This window comes from Hibiscus syriacus, unplaced genomic scaffold (genome assembly GCF_006381635.1).
Source record: "Hibiscus syriacus cultivar Baekdansim isolate YM2019G1 unplaced genomic scaffold, ASM638163v2 tig00110204_pilon, whole genome shotgun sequence".
NCBI lineage: Eukaryota > Viridiplantae > Streptophyta > Magnoliopsida > Malvales > Malvaceae > Hibiscus > Hibiscus syriacus.
The window spans coordinates 774,217-793,372 of record NW_024062626.1 but is presented as its reverse complement, the minus strand read 5'-3'; the positions used below and the strand labels follow the sequence as shown (position 1 = coordinate 793,372).

Genomic DNA, 19,156 nt, shown 5'->3' with positions numbered 1-19,156 from the left:
AAATTCAAATAAAAATATTTTATCTTTAAGACATATATTTAAGAAAATATAATGTGATATCGATATCATATAATTTAAATATTTAAAATTATTATATACATAAAATATAGAAAAATTCTACAATGCTCGTCGAGCGTGGATGAGCACCATTAACCATGAGTAACATTAAATTAATATATAAAACATTAAATTATTAAGTACTAGATGTATAATTGTAAATTAGTTAAAAATCTAAATGTAGTTTAATTAAAATACAATATTAATAAAACATTAGTTTTTAGGGTAAACTATACCATTGACCACCAAATTATTTATCCATTTTACTTTAACCACCGATTTTTTAATTTTGATAATCATATCACCTAACTATTTAAATATTTTCAATCAAGCCACCTGCCGTTAAATATTAATGGAGGAAATGACGTGGTAGTTAATTACACATTTAGTCTTCATTACTTACACATTTAGTCTTCATTACTTACACATTCTATTAATTTGGTCGTAACTTTTATTTAATTCAATAATTTTAATCATCAATCAGATGGTGACACGTGTCATTATGTGATTGGGTTTTTTTTTTCTTAATATTTTTATTTAATTTAATAAAATTTTCATCCAATCAAATGTTGTCACGTGTCACCAATTGAATGAATAGAAAATAAATTGAATCAATAACCGTTGCTAATGAGGTTTAAACCCAAGACGTGAGGAGGGGAAGCAAAAGCCCTAACCACTGGGATGCACCATTCAAATAACAAACTTATCACGACATAATATATATAGTTAATGTAAATAAAAAAGGGAAAATGACCTAATAATAACTTCGATAGCATGATATATATATATATACAAATATTATAACATATTAATATGTGAATGTATTTTATTTATATTTTAAATCATTTTAATGAAAAAAATAAAAATAAAAATAATTTTAATTTTAATTTTAATATATTATTATAATTAAAATATAACGAAGAACTTCGTTGGCTTGAAGTTTCTTGATAGTTGAAGGCTTATCGTAATAAGCATTTTAATTTATGCATTGACTTGTTTATATCCCGATTAAAGTAAACATCCAATCACACAGTGACACATTTCATCATCGGATTAAAGATTAAATTTATTGAATTAAATAAAAGTTAGGATCAAATTAATAGAATGTGTAAGTAATGAATACTAGATGTATAATTATATAAATTTTATTAACTGTCACGTCATCTCCACCATTGATATTTAATTGCATGTAGCTTGATTGTCAAGATTTAAATAATTAGGTGATCCGATTGATAAAATAAAAAAAATCAGTGGTTAAATAAAAGGGGTAAATAGTTAGGTAGTTAATGATATAGTTTACCCTAAAAACTAATGTTTTATAAATATTGTATTTTAATTAAATTACATTTATGTTTTTAACTAATTTATAATTATATGTTTAGTACTTTGTAATTTAACATTTTATAAATTAATTTAATAGTATTCATCATTAACTATGCTCATCCATACTCATCGAACGTGGAAGCATCATCAAAAACCTTAATGTATGACATCACCAACAATTATAAAGTAGAATAAATTATCATATAAAAATATGTACTAAAGAGTAGAGAGAGAAATGGTTGCTCAACATGAATAATATTTAAATCATAACACGAATCAAGCGATTACGATGGTAAAAGAAATATTATTATTTTTTAAAATTTCGAGTTTAAACATTAAGAATGTCAGAAGTGTGAGCATTCAATGTCAAATAGTTAAAAATTATATTTAAACAAATATTATATTATACTACCTCTGATTAATAAGGAAAAAAATCATACTATGTTATTAAATTCTTGTAAGGGGGTTTTGGTACTTCTTACCCTCTGCGTTTGAATTAGCTTCTTTATTGTGTAAAAGTGTCATATTTGTTCCGTGTACAATCTTTTTTAGTAATATTAAGTTATTTTTTTGCTATCATAGCCGGTGACGGATGTTAAGGATTTCTTAAAATTATAACTTATTTATTTTGAAATTTAAATTTTTATATACTAATTTTTATTTTATTGATTATGTTTGTTCTAAAATTTTATTTATATTCATTTGATACAAATTTTTTTTAATAAATATTTATGATTCTGCCACTTGATCATAACTTTCACTTTATATGTTAAATATTATCTGTAATATTCTAAGCCCTTATTTTCTTTTATTCCTTCCATTACATTAAAATCGTTTTGTGATATAATATTTTGAATTTAAATTATAATTATTTTAAACATTTCAAAAAATTAAATTTTATGAATATATATAAGTTATCTGATTGAAGGTTTTTAATTTTTTTTAATTTTTAATAATAAAAAAATTAATGACGAAAGTTAAAATTAAAAAGATGATTATAAAAATTTAATAAAAAAATGATCGATTTTAGTGGGATATAAAAAAAACTATGAAAAAATATAAAATTTAAATGAAACACATAAATAATTAAAGTAGTTGGAAAAATCGTATAATAACATTTAACAAATATAGATTTTTTACTAATAAAATAATAAAAAAAATATTGTTGAATAACCAAGCCCGTAAACATCTTCATCAAGTAATGATGGTACATTTTGATAAGTTGGAAAGTATGTGGGACTCGTTCAACAAGGGAAACCCAACCATCTTTTCCACTTTGCTTACCAAGTAATCATACTATATTCCAATAGTATATATATATTAAATCATCCACCATGTATACTTAAACATATTTAAGGTATAATATCCTATCCCCTCCATGGAATTACTTTTGCTTCTTGTGGAGATCATTGCCACGGTGGTGTTGCTCGGACTTGCCGCCACGTTGAATCGCCTATTTGATGTTATTGTTTTGACGCTCAATAGGACTCGTTCCCAGCTCTGAATTCAACCTATCGGCGAGAATGCTCCGCCGTCGTCGTGGCTCAGAAACTTTCAGCCCCAAAACAACACAACATTCAAAGGAAAACGGGTGAGAAATTAATTCATCATCATTAGTAGTTTTTTCGTAGTGTCGGCTCTATTAGCCGTCGTAATATTCATGTCTGCAACCACGATATGATATCCGGATTTACTTTTTTATTCTTTTTTGGGTTAGGTTCAACCCATATGTTTTCACCGAGGGGAATACAGATTTTGCAGAGGAAGCATCCGGATACGGCCGAAAATAGGTACAGCATGAGAGGACAGATTGTGATATAGGATGATGTTATCCATGGAGTCTGTAAATTAATGTGAATAGCGTTGAACAAATTTCTGGGAAGATGAAGAAAGGTTGCTCAGCTGTCTTTTTCTTCATGCAGGCTGTTCAATTACTCTTAAAAGCTGGTCAGTTGGTCTGCATTTTGTAGTACACCCGGACAAGTAAATATGTGGTGTTTACATTTACATTATAACGGAAAATTCTACCGTACGATATTTTTAATATATATTTTAAAAAATTATATTATCAGTTTTTTTATTATTTAAATATTAAAATTGATAAAAAATTATTTAAAATATTATTATTTTTATATAAAATATCAATATTTTTTAATATTTTTGGTAAAATATCAAACAATAATAAAATCGGTAAAAAAATAAAACCGGTAAAGTGTCCAATAATAATAAAACCGGTAGAAATAATAATATTTCCGATAATTTTTTATCAGAATTATTATTTAAATAATAACAAAACCAATAACATTTTTTTAACCGTATATTAAAACTACATCATTTCTCCATTACAACTACATTTTTAACTTTTAATTAAGGGGGCAAAAGCCACGAACTTGTTTTTGGGTATAAAGGTAAATTAATTTTTAAAAGATTTAAATATAATTAAAGATAAACTACGTTATATATCATTTTAGGCATTGAATTTTAGGAGTGTATCGATTTTGTTACTAAATTTTTAAATGGTTTCATTTTTGACACTACACTTTTTCTGCCGCCACTAGCATCCAATCGACACCCTTCATCTATCATCTTTGGTGGCAAAATCGGTACCAAATTTTAGGGTTTTAGAGGCTTTCTTAGATTTGTAGGATTTTGTGTGTTTGTTTGAAAATTCAAACAGTGAGAAGCATTATTTTGAGAAGACGGATAATTTACATTAAAGCTAGCCTACTCCAATGATCATTGAAAGATATCAGAGTTGTAACATCCGCAATAACGAGTTAGTGACTAAATAGAAATGTTTCAGAATTTGATGACTAAAGTAGAAGAATGAAATAATTCAATGATTATTGGAATATATAATGAAGGTTATTTAGTAATTATTAAAGGAAATTAAGGGTATTATGGTCTTTTCCTTTAAAAGATATTTTCCCCCTTTTTTAAGAGTGAAAACGTGGGAAGAAAGCTATCTGGAAGCTTTCTTCTTCTTGCTTTCTCTTCTTCACGTGGGGCTTAGCTACAATAGGTAAGTTTAATTTCAGTTGGTTAATTCTTGAGTTTTAAGCTTAATTTTGATTCTTTGGGTATTGAATAAGCTTAAGGAAAGCTTATATGGGATTTAAACAATAAGATAAATGAATTAAGAAGGAATTTGTAATATGAGTTTTAAGATGAAATTTTGATATGGTATGGTTGTTGAAGTTTTATGGATGAATTTGACTTGTCATCAATCTAATTAAGAAGTATGAAGTGTTAGAATTGGATTTAGAACACATTGAAAATTTAGTGTGATTCTTGAATGCCATGTAAATGATGGAAATTTGGGTTTAAAGAAGTGATTATGGAATATAAATGAGTTTAAATATGTGTATAGAAGTTAGGAATATTAAAGGAAGTAAAATATGAAGGTTTAAGCTGAAATGAAGTGAATTTCGAGCTCAAAATATGATTTCTGGGCAAGGGGAATCGACACCCATTCAAGGGGAACCGATACCCCTTCAAGCGAATAAAATTTCCAGAATGTCATGGGGGAACCGATACCCCCCACAGGAGGGAACCGATTCCCCCTAAAGGAAAATTGTAAATATTGGTTTAATAAGTTCGTTTAAGTTGCTAGTATCCAACTACAAGGTGTATGTATCTAATGATTGCCTCAAAATGTACATTTATGTAGATTCTACGCATAAAGCAATTCCGGAACATTTGGCAAGTAAGATCGATCAAGGGAAAGATAAGAGATTGGAATTGACTAGTGAGGCCAAGGTGAGTGCATACTAGTGATATGTAGTGTTTAATGGAAATAAGACTTGCGATGAGTCTATTTCCTAGAGTAATATGCATGAAGTCATGGACATGATTATGTGTGGTTATAATTTATATGTGATTATCTGTATTACATTGATTGTATGTATGCATGACTAAAGATAATGACATGCTTTGTATATGCTATATGATTTATGTAAGACTTTATTATGTAATAATGGAAGAACATGGAATAAGTTATATGATATGGTATAAGTGATTATACGAGAAATGTTAGGAGACTCTAAGAGAATAGTATGAATTCGAGGGCATAAATAAGGATACATAAGTTATATAGGGAAGATTGATAAATTAAAGGAAACTATGGTTTATGTATTATAGTGAAAAGCTACAAAGTTTTATTAAAGAGTATTGTGGAAGTCATGAGAAATTGAACTAAATAAATAGATGGTTTATGTGAGTGGAAAAGGAAAATGATATAAAATAAATGGAAATTATTTATAAGATAACATGAGACTAATTGAACATGTAATATAAACTTTATAAAGGAGTACTTGGGTAAAATCATTATATGATACAATTATAGAGTATTACTATACAAATCATATTAAAATATGATATATGAGAATATGAGTAAGTTTATAGGATATTGATAGGACATATAAGAATATTTAAATGTATGATGATATGAAAAAGGGAATACAAAGAAATGGAGCATCAGGTAGATAATATGATATCAGTTATTATATATCTATATGATATATGCCATCAGATAATATGAAAGGACTCTGAAAATTGATATAAGCTATGAGAAAGTGTTATAGGTGTTTCTTGTATTATATGAAGCATATATGATCATATGTGAACAAGATATGATATGTATGTTTATATGAATATCTGAGAAATGATCTAAGCTATATGATATGTTATATGACCATGGATCTATGTAACTACGCGAGAAAGTATATAAGCTATGTGACATGTAAATGTGGCTCATATGAAAATGTTCTATGAGTAATTGAACTATGTGTTATGTGAAATGATAAGTATAAAAGAAAATGCCCATGTTATGTGTCTTGAGAGCTAGGGGTATAGTTGGCATGCCAAGAGTCGAGGGTTTACCTATGTTCTACGGAACATATGGATAGTTTTACCTATGTCTTTCGAGACATATGGACAGTATACCTATGTTCTAAGGAACATATGGACAGTTTACCTAGGTTCTTCGGGACCTATGGACAGTTACCGAGGATCTTTATGACCTCTGGATAGTTACCGAGGATCTTTATGACCTCTAGATAGGTCATTCGGGACATTTATATGAGCTGTGATGACAGCATAGTGGTGCACAACCTCAATAGACTCACATATCTACAGTTCTCACAGGTGTACATGGGCTAATCAAGAGATATAAACAAAATATATGTTAGTGATATGATAAATGTATTACAAATGATATGATGTTGTGTGTGTATAGTGTTTGATTGAAAAGGTTAAGCATAAAAGTATGTGATTACATGATAAACTGCTAATGATGATTTATGTGTATGTATGTATTTATTGTTAATTAATCTGATATAATTTTACATGATATGAGGAAGTCATGTAATTTGGTATAGCATGATAGAACAGAACATGCATATATTGATATATGTTATAAAGTGCATTATAAGTTTTTATGCCTCACTAAGTCTTCGACTTAGCGTGTGATTGTTTCACACGTAGGTTTCGAGAAGAGTAAAGAGTAATACGGAGCAAGACATGTCAGTTCTCCTTACCAAATGTCAGATCAGAAAATATATGTACTGGTTATAGAGTGTAGATGGCATGTAGTCTAAAGATATAAATTGTATGAACTCTGATATATTTTGTAAACGTTTTGAATAAGTTAAGTGTTATCAAATTTTTTAAATTACTCACTATTTTATACGAATAAATGTTTGAAAAGTCAATGTGACACTTCGGACTCGTATCCGGGTCGGATACGGGTTAGGGGTGTTACAAGAGTATTAATAAGTTGAACTTTTAAATAGATTTTCGTCATTTTTGAGTGAGTTTCGTGAAAAATCGATCCTAAAAAAAGAAAGAAGAGTAAAATGTGAACATTTTGATATTGATCTTACCATGAAAGATGATCGGTGATGAGCATTGATTAACTGCCGACGATGATTGAAAATTGCAACACAAAAAAATGTTTAAAAGTCCAGTAGCAAAATCGATGCTCCCTAAAGTTTAGTGTCTAAAACAATATTGTCATGAGCAACAATAATCGTCGTCAAAACGATGTTATTTTGTCCCTCGCGTCACAATAGTATAAAGATCTGTCCACGTCTCACTGCCTTTAAAATTTAAAGATCTAGTAGCATAATTGAAACAAAAATTAAAGTTTAGTTATTATACTTAATAAAATTAAAAGTTTAATGATATAATCGATAGAACGCTTAAAATTCAGTAGTATATATTTTAATTTACTCTAAATTTTAAATTGAAAAATATTTAAATTTATATTTAATTACTGTTAATGGTGTCAACCGGTTTTAGACGACGAGACAAAATAATATCTCATGCAACTACCCGTTAAAACATGGCATTCATTAAACTTCGAGGACATTTATCCATTGAAGGGGATGCTTATCTTGGAACCAGGGCTCTTCCAACTTTGCTGAATTCAACGGTGAACGCGGTTGAGGAGATTAAATTTAATTTTCTTCGAAGAAATTATTACATGTATGTTTCAAGTTCTAAGTTTTGATGTTAACATTGTAATAAAAACAGGGCGTTCTTGGATTAATCAAGCTTTTTCCTTCCAAGAAAAGGGTGGTCAGTATACTTCGTGATGTCAGTGGAATAGTGAAACCATCAAGGAATGTGTTGACAGACGAACTTAAGATTTTATGCTGGGACGAAAAGAGGGATAAAGCTCAATTAATTCGAATTTTCTTCACAAATTAACTTATTTTCTTTCTTTTACACAGAATGACACTGCTTTTAGGACCACCAAGGGTCCGGAAAAACTACATTGTTGGAGGCACTCGCAGGGAAAATCGACACTGATCTAAGGGTATATTATCAAATTTATGGTGTTTAGTTTGATTTTAAAAGCACCATAACACTGTTGTTTGGTTTAGTTTTACTGATGAAATGGCGTTCAAACTTGGAACAGGTATCAGGAAAAATAACATACTGCGGCCATGAATTTGAAGAATTCATCCCTCAAAGAACAAGTGCTTATATAAGTCAACATGATCTTCACCATGGTGAGATGACCGTAAGGGAAACACTAGATTTCTCAGGGCGGTGCTTGGGAGTTGGGACCCGATATGAACTCTTGGCCGAGTTATCAAGGCGAGAAAAACAGGCTGGCATTAAACCAGATCCTGAGATTGATGCTTTCATGAAAGCTACTGCTATGGCTGGCCAAAACACTAGTCTGGTTACTGATTATGTGCTCAAGGTTTGTCCACTTTTTTACTGCTTTCTAGTCTATTAGTCTCCGTTGTGTATGTTTCTCGGACTCGAGTATGAGTGTCAGACACGATTACTTCGAACAAATGAAGAGTCCGAGGCTCCGAGCAACAACGAAGTTTTAAAATTTTAAGTTTTTCAACTATGATGTGATGATAGATTCTTGGACTGGATATCTGTTCTGATATTATGGTGGGTGATGACATGAGAAGGGGCATATCTGGTGGACAAAAGAAACGTGTAACTACAGGTAATCTCAATATTCGAGTTTCATCATGTGTAAATATTTGAAAACCATTTGCATAAGAACGGCCTAAAATAATATTGTTAAAATGCAGGAGAAATGTTGGTTGGACCCGCCAAAAGCTCTTTTCATGGATGAGATTTCAACCGGCTTGGATTAGTTCCACAACTTTTCAGATTGTAAGGTTTATGAAGCAGATGGTTCGTATCATGGATGTAACCATGGTGATCTCTCTGTTGCAACCTGCACCGGAAACCTATGACCTTTTTGACGATATTATATTGCTTTCCGAGGGTAAGATAGTCTATCAAGGATCACGAGAACATGTTCTCGAGTTCTTTGAAAGTGTGGGGTTCAAATGCCCTGAAAGGAAAGGAATTGAGGATTTCTTACAAGAAGTGACTTCCAGGAAAGACCAGCAGCAGTACTGGTGTAGAGAAAATGAACCTTACCGATACGTATCGGTACCGAAATTCGTGGAGCATTTCAACTCTTTCCATGTCGGTCAAAAGCTCGACGATGAGCTTAGGATACCTTATGATAAATCGAGAACTCATCAAGCTGCATTGGTGAAACAAAAGTATGGGATCTCAAACTGGGAACTTTTCAAGGCTTGTTTTGCCAGGGAATGGCTACTGATGAAGCGCAACTCATTCGTATATATATTCAAGACCACACAGATTACCATTATGTCTGTCATTGCTTTCACATTGTTCTTCAGGACCAAAATGGAAGCTGGTCATATATTAAATGGAACTAAATTTTATGGTGCACTCTTCTTTAGTCTCATTAATGTCATGTTCAATGGGATGGCAGAGCTTGCACTCACCATATTTAGGCTTCCAGTTTTCTTCAAACAAAGGGATTTCCTATTCTATCTGGCATGGGCCTTCGCCTTGCCGATTTGGGTCCTTAGGATCCCCCTCTCTTTGCTAGAGTCCGGGATATGGATCAACCTCACATATTACACCATTGGTTTTGCCCCATCTGCTAGCAGGTATGGAAATGCACTGTATTCAGTTACATAAAATTGTAGTTACCATTTTTTCCACCTGTGAGCTATGTCAGTCTAATTCTATTCATTTGCACATCGAAGGTTTTTTCGACAGTTCTTGGCGTTCTTCGGCATTCACCAAATGGCCCTCTCTCTCTTTTGATTCATCGCTGCAGTTGGTAGAACACAGGTTGTGGCAAACACACTCGGTACATTTACCCTGCTGGCGGTTTTTGTACTAGGTGGATTTGTTGTTGCCAAAGGTTAGCACACTTGCAAATTTAAAGCATTTGTTTATGGTTCCATGAATGGTGATGAAAGATATAGATACTAGGGTTTCGATTGTCATTATCGATGTTATTAATCTCGTAGCAACTTCTTCTATTCTCCTTTTGCAGATGACATTAAGCCATGGATGGTATGGGGATACTACATCTCTCCGATGCCGTACGGACAAAATGCCATCGTCATTACTGAATTTCTTGACAAAAAATGGAGTGCTGTAAGATCTCCTAACAACATGCAAACAAAAAGGTCTATGTTATTGCATAACTGTTACTGTTTATCTTTATATTTTCCTTTACATTACCATTGCAGCCATTTAACAACAGCACAGTAGGGAAGATTCTTCTCAAATCCCGCAGCATGTATACAGAAGAGTTTTGGTATTGGATTTGTGTTTTAGCACTGCTCGGATTTTCTCTGCTTTTTAATCTGTGTTTCATAGCCACATTGACCTATTTGAACCGTAAGCTACTAAAAACTCATGCTGATATCCATTAGCAAAGTGTGGTTCCAGTTTTAAAAGTAATTTTGGAAACCAATTGCAGCTCTGGGGGATTCCAAAGCTGTTACTCTGGAAGAAGAAGACGAGAGCAAGAATCAGCCATCCTCCGATCGACAGTCCTTAGAAATGTGTTCACCATCAACCAATATGGCAGTGAAGAATAACCTTGACAACTCGGTTCCTAGTGCTGCAAACCAAGCAGCTTCAAAGAGAGGAATGGTGTTACCTTTCCAACCCTTGTCACTTGCATTCGACCATGTGAATTACTATGTTGATATGCCTGCTGTGAGTCCCTTATCGTAATTTTTGCCTTTTACTAAAAGACAACGATTAGTAATATAAATTACTATGAGACGTAAGTGGTGCGTTTAGGCCTGGTGTGCTAACAGCGTTAGTTGGGGTTAGTGGAGCAGGAAAGACTACCTTGATGGATGTTCTAGCAGGAAGAAAAACCGGTGGCTATATCGAAGGAAGTATCAGCATTTCTGGTTACCCGAAGAGCCAACAAAAGTTTGCTCGGGTTACCGGTTACTGTGAACAAAACGATATCCATTCTCCGCATGTTACCGTCTACGAATTTCTCGTGTACTCTGCTTGGCTTCGTCTTGCAAAGGATGTTTATACAGAAACAAGGAAGGCACGTTCTTCTTTTAAACCAGATGTTTATTGCTTTATGTTATATACTCTGCATAGCTGCAACTTAAAGCTAAAGAAATATACGTAAGTGCTGTATTCATTTGGTGCAACAGATGTTTGTTGAATAAGTAATGGAGTTGGTAGAGCTAAATCCTCTCAAGAACTCTCTCGTTGGCCTTCCCGGAGTCGATGGTCTCTCGACTGAACAAAGGAAAAGGCTTACAATAGCTGTAGAATTAGTTGCTAATCCATCAATCATCTTCATGGATGAGCCGACATCAGGACTTGATGCTAGAGCGGCTGCTATTGTCATGCGTACGGTGAGAAATACAGTGGACACAGGAAGAACTGTTGTCTGTACAATTCATCAACCTAGCATAGACATTTTCGAAGCCTTTGATGAAGTATTCTTAAATTTTCAGCATCGGAAAATCATTAGCTCCTATTGCATTTGCTCAATAGATTCCCCATTTTATTTCAGCTATTCCTGATGAAAACAGGTGGACAAGTCATTTATGCTGGACCACTTGGGCGCCATTCTCACAAACTTATCGAATACTTCGAAGTAAGAATCAATTCTCTCACACTGCATACTTGGAGATTAAAATTACAGTCACGGACAAGTTCCGGATCACGTCGAGTTGCATACATTTTAACAATAGTATTAGAACTCTTTGAGGCTTCAATTGCAGCTTATGTATAAAATCTTCCGGTAGGCTGTCCTAGGGGTGCCCAAGATCAAAGAAGGTTACAACCCTGCAACATGGATGCTGGACATTAGTTCCACTGCTGTCGAGGCTCAACTCGATGTCAATTATCGTGAGATTTATGCCAAATCTGAACTTTATAGGTAAGTAAAACAGAAACTACTATAACATTAACTCTTGCTTTCCTTGGCTCTATTCCCCCCCCCCCTCCATTTTTATCTCTACCGGATCTGAAATGTAGTTGTAAATGTACCAGGAAAAATGAGGAACTTATCAAAGATTTAAGCACCCCAGTCCCTGGAACTAAGGACCTTCACTTCCCAACTACATACTCTCAAGACTTCTTTACTCAATGCAAAGCCTGTTTCTGGAAGCAGCACAACTCGTATTGGAGGAATCCACAATACAATGCCATTCAATTCTTCATGACATTTTTCGTCGGTCTCATAATCGGAATGATTTTTTGGGACAAAGGAGATAAGATTTAAGTCCAAAAATTCAGCATTGAAATAAAGTACAATTCGGCATTGAAAAACTGCTTTTCTCATTTGTCTTTGAACAGACACAAGGAGCAAGATCTAATGAACCTGTTGGGAGCTATATATGTACTCAGCTGTCCTGTTCCTAGGAGCCACCAATACTTCAGCTGTGCAATCTATCGTGGCAATTGAAAAGAACGGTCTTCTATCGAGAACGAGCTGCCGGAATGTATTCACCGTTGCCTTATGCATTTGCTCAGGTAAAAGAAGCCGAAACCTTTCGATATAAATATAATCCAACGGAGAAAGTCCAGACATTGGTGTACAGTCTACTGCTTTACTCAATGATCGGATTCCAGATGAACGTCGGGAAGTTGTTCTTGTTCTACTACTTCATATTGATGTGCTTCACACTCTACGGGATGATGCTTGTAGCTCTAACGCCTAACCATCAATTTGCTGCCATTGTCACGTCCTTTTTTCTAAGCTTTTGGAATCTCTTCTCCGGTTTCCTCATCCCTAGAACGGTACGTTCCAAAACACAAAAGCATTCAATCCGTTGCATCATACATTACTAGAAAAAGAAATGAAAATGAAGTGTATGATTGGAACATTTGCAGGAAATCCCAATATGGTGGAGGTGGTACTACTGGGCTTCTCCAGTGGCATGGACAATCAATGGCCTTGTGACATCCCAAGTGGGCGATAAACCCGATCCCATCGAGATAACCGGAGGATTCGAAACGACGGTGAAGGCTTACCTCGAGACACACTTGGGGTTCAAGTATGATTTCCTTCCGGCCATCGTTGCTTCTTTTCTTATTTGTCTTTGCGTATGGAATCAAGTTCCTTAATTTCCAAAGGAGATGAGGAAAATGCACACAACATTCTTTTTGTATGCATGAATAATTGTCTCATTATAACTTGTGATTCTTTTATATATTACCCACGTTGTAATATGTTGTTCTTTGATACCCATTTCAAATTTAATTTAAATCTTTAATTTTTCTTCCACATGTGGAATGCTTTAATATTTCTTTGATACCCACGTTGTAGAGGACATGAAGTCATGGATATAATAATAAACGCAGAATTTTACGATAGAGTTACTCTCCCTTGATCCATCCATTTTCCGATACTCTTCTATCCATCCATGCATGGATGATGATATGGGAATTTTTCCAATTTTATATTTATCTCGCTATCTCAAATTAAATAATCCAAAATGCGAAACTCAATGAAAATGGAATAAATAAGTAAATAATCCATTTATGAGTGGGAACATGCAAAAACATCCACTAGCAATATATTAAAGATGAGATTAATGATGGTTTATGTTTATCGACTCTAATAAACATGTTTGTGCTTCTTTGAATTATTATCTTTGTTTATTTAACCTTTTCCATTCATCGTTATCAACAAAGCAGTGGACTTGTAAGATTATAGGAACCTAGACTTTTATATATTTAAAAGAGTATATATAGAGGGACAAATTCAGTTATATCTAATATAAAATGTTTAGTTTTATATTTTTTTAAGAACATTCAATAAGAGAAATTAAAAGCTCAGATTAACAGTAGGAAATAAAAAGATATTCACTAAAGATGAAAAAACAATGAATTAATCTCAACTTTTGATTTTTTTTTAATCCAGTGATCTTAAAGTATGTAAAACTAAAAAATTTAAACAACTGAATTTAATAAATAAAAATAAAGGAATGAATCAAGATCACAACGCAGTTAAACATAGAAAGAAAAATGGAGATAACAATTACCAAAAAATTCGTACAAAAATAAAAATATTAAACCTAAAAATACACATCAATATAATTTAATAAGCATGGATAATGATCAAAATGATACATCAATTTTGATTAAATGTATAATATGATACATAACTTTTATTGTAGTGTAATTATTCACATAAATTTTTTATTTTAATTTATTTGTATATCTTCTAAAAAGATAAATATATCCAATAAATTTAATATGGATAGTTATAATAAATCGTTTTTATAAAATGTAAACTTAAAACATATGACATCCACCAACAATGTCAATAATTTATAAAAATCGAATCGAATAAAAATTTTATGTATACAATTACACAAATTAAAAATAATATATTTGTTTATACATTTAACTAAAATTTTTCATTTATATTTTAATATTGATCCGTTGAAAGAGCGCTTACATTTAAAATAAATAAAAAAACATATAGATCCGTATGAGTGTGTCTACTTGACTTTCTTCAAATTGAGAATCAAAATATTTCAAGTGATAATTCAATGGAGAAAATTAATTACTATAATAATTTAGGACAAAAAAGCTTATTAATTCAATTTGACTTTCTCAAATATATTGTCAATTAAATAAACAGACTATTAATTTCAAAAAATCAACATGAGATCAAAATATTATAACTAATTAAACCAGACGATTTTTTTTCTTGTATAAAATTCCAATGATTTGATGATTTTTATTAATTCAATCTAAATAAATTAAGAATTAATATCAAATCTATTAACATTGTAAAATGTTTGCATGTCATTCGTGAATTATTACTATAAAAAATAAATTTATATGATTTCTAATAACTAATATATTATCATCTAAATTATTAATAAAGCATAAAATTATACACCATTATTATATTATTTTTAATAATCTGACGTGATTACAATATAATATATATTTATGATTTTCTTAACATATTAATAGCATACATATATCCTACAGACGTAGCTACTCGAACTCATTAAAATTTTAAAAATGAATAAAGTAAACCAATGAAATGCTTGCCCTAGTGCAGCAATGTATTATGAGATCATGGAACCACAAACAAGCACACACTTCCAAAATTTTAATGATATTCCATAAAATTTCATTGAAGTATACTCTCCCATAGGGTGTAATCCCCTATATCCCCTCCCTTCCATTCTTAACCCTTCAAATCTGATTCCAAATTTGTAGGTGAACCTTCCATGTACCTTTTTAACATTAATTAAATTCCATGTATGTGCTCTTTGGACAAGACGACACATGTTCGCTTCCACTTTCTTCATTCGCCGTCATTGCCAACGATGGATTGATAACACACCCAATCACTTTTTATCTGCTTTATTACTTTTCCATATCCAATAATTATAATTAATTGTTAATTAGATTTGTAGCTTATTTGTAAGAAATATTATTTTATAAAAATATAGTTAAAGTTTGTTTGAGGTTAAACTCTAATAAGCTTACTAAACCAAATACATGTTGTTAGGGCAATTGTTTTTTAATGTAGTGCTGAATTGATTTCTTAAGTCAACTGTTATAACAAGTATTAAACCCTAAATGGTAAACTTTTTAATGGGAATATTAACGCTAATTGTTGATTAAATAGAAACCTAACCACCGTGACTGTTTGGCATCACCTTCTTGTGGTTTTCATATAATGATTATTAGCCAAATCAGTTTGGTAAAATGGCAGGACATAGCCTCGCACACCATCATTTTATTTTCCCAACTTGCCTACAACTTTACAAACAAGTTGGAGATATTTCATAAATATCTCATCTACAAAATATCATTTTCCTTAATGTGACATTACCTTACATTTTTAACTGCGGGTATAAAAAATAAATATAAATTAAACGTTTAGTATGATTTTGAAATAAAATAAAGTTTAGGTACCAAAATGAATAAAAATAATAATTTAAGTACTAAACTTATAGTTTATTCAAAAAAGTAAAACCATGCAAAATTGAGATTAATTTTCAATTTATTTTAAGTGGGATTCCCTTGAAATATCTACTCATAGATATTTTCTAAATTACAATATGATGAATGTACTATTCAAATGCGATCATCATTCATCATATCCTATCATGTTGTGTTCTTTTTTCAATCTTATATTGTATAGAAGGTTAAATTCTATTATTAGTACTTGTATTATGTATATATTGTATATATAGTTCCTATATTATATATTAATTATAATTTTAGTTATTGTTGTTCAATTTGATAGTATTAAGTCGTGTAATTTACTTATATTACTCTTGTATTATTTGAGTTATCATTGAAATTTTAAAATTAAAAGAATAATGGATTAATTACAATTTATACATAATACAAATACTAACCATTGATTTGACATATATAATAATTATCCTAACATTAATATAAATATTAAAATATTAACTTCACAATTTGACTTTCAAAGGAGCTAGTTTTTCATTATTCAACTGTTGGATTTTATTCTTTGAAAAATTACAGTAACCGGTTACTTTTGTGTAACAACTCTAAAAGTTCATAAGGATATACTCATATTATTTATTTGCATGCAGTAATTATATAATTACCGCATATGTTAAATTTTTTAATAATACGTGAAGATTACAAGATAGTACATACTTAAAAAAAAGTTTAATTACTGTGATCACTCAATAAATTCATTTTTATTTGTATAATATATTTTAAAATTCATTTAAAATGCATACTATAATATTGTGTGTGCCTGTACTTTATAAACAGCTTACAGTTTCTCAAACAAGTTTAAATATTTTAAACTATTACTTAATACAATATATTAAATATTCTCATACGAGGTAAGAAACAATACTTTTAAATTTAATTTGAGATTGCTTTTAAATTTTAAATATGTATAGTATTTTTACTTTTAAAATTGTAATAATTACATCATTTTAATGTTTTATTATAACAATTTTTTTATTATCTAATGAATATGATTTTAAAATAGATCATTATAATTTGTCAAAAATAATATATATATTAAGATTATAAAGCAACAAACTTTTGCATTGTGAAGATATACAATCTTTATAAAAAAATATCACTAGATTATGACGTAGACGAAAGAGAACACCTAATATTAAAATATATTTATAATTTTAAGCATTGGTTCTTATACATTTAATTTCTTAAATAATAATAATAATATTATTATTATTTTATTCAAAATTATAAAAAGCATAAAAATGAAAATATCTTTATAATTGTATTTATTACCAATTTAAAATATATTTTCAATATATTTTCGACTAAATTAAAAATATGTTTGGCTTATAACATCAATTTAGACCGAATTTAATATTAAGATAAACAATAACAATAAAAGTAAATGCATATTTTAAATGAAGATTAATTAATTAAATTGATTAAACTAATCCAAGTAGGTGAAGTGACGTCCTGTCTGCGTTTTGCATTTATGGATATAATTAGACCGAAGTGTGTAGATCGTTATTGTAATAGAGTCAACAATGCGAACTAGTGTCGTGCTATACAAGGCATTTAAACAAACAAGCACAATTAATAATTGCATTAATATAATTTAATAATTGCATTAATATAATTTAATAATAAGTTAATATAAGTTAATAATAAGCTAATATAATTTAATAAAAAATCTATAACCCTCGTCGAGCGTAGATGAGTACGATTAACGATGAGTATCATTAAATTAATTTATAAAATATCAAATTATAAAGTATTAAACCTATAATTATAAATTAATTAAAAATCTAAATGTAATTTAATTAAAATATAATATTTAACATTAGTTTTTATGGTAAACTATATCATTGACCACCTAACTATTTACTCCTTTTACTTTAACCATCAATTTTTCAATTTTATCAATCGGGTCACCTAACTATTTAAATCTTGTCAATCAAGTCACCCGTCGTTAAATATTAACGGAGGAGATGGTGTGGAAGTTAATAAAATTTATATAACTACACATTTAGTCGTCATTACTTATATATTCTATTAATTTGGTCTTAACTTTTAATTAATTCAATAAATTTAATCATCAATCAGATGGTGACATGTGTCACTATGTGATTGAATTTTTTTCTTAATATTTTTATTTAACTTAATAAATTTTTCATCTAATCAAATGGTGCCACGTGTCACCAATTGAATGAATAGAAAATAAATTGGATTAATAGCAGCTACTAATGGGGTTTGATCCTAAAACGTGAGAAAATAAAGCAAACACCCCAACCAATGGACTACACCACTCAAATGAAAAACTTATCACGACATAATATATAGTTTATGGCAATAAAAAAAGGGAAAATGACCTAATAATAATTCCAACATGAAATAATTGAATAATACAATAAGATATATATACACAAATATTATAATCGATTAATATATGAATGTATTTTATTTATATTGTAAATCATTTTAATGTATTATAGTTGAAATATAACGAAGAGCTTCGTTGACTTAGAATTTTTCTGATAGTTGAGGGCTTATCGTATTAAGCATTTTAACTTATGCATTGGCTTATTTATATCGCGATTAGAGTAAGAATTTTATATTTTATTATTTATTCATTGTATATTTGAAGAAAATTTTAGGAGAAACTTGATTTTATTGAATTAGTCTATTTTAATACATACTTGCTAAATAAGATTATAATCCGATCGACATTATAATATTTTAAAATATAAGATATAGTACATTTCAGTTCAATAAAATTATAATAATGAAGACAATTTATTAATTTAAATTATGTAAAATGATAAATTTCAATTATAACACATTAAATTCACTTTTATTTTAATTTTTACATTAAATGTGATTTAAAATATAAATAAAACATATTCATTTATTAATCAATTATAATATTTGTTTATATATATATATATATTTAATACTATTCATTTATTTCATGTTTAAGTCCTTATAA

The 19,156-nt window shown here is 30.1% G+C and overlaps 1 pseudogene; it reads left to right on the top strand.

The window, feature by feature from the left end:
- Positions 1–7,723: 7,723 nt before the first annotated feature.
- On the top strand, positions 7,724–13,350 carry LOC120219178 (annotated as a pseudogene).
- The last annotated feature ends 5,806 nt before the right edge of the window (positions 13,351–19,156 follow it).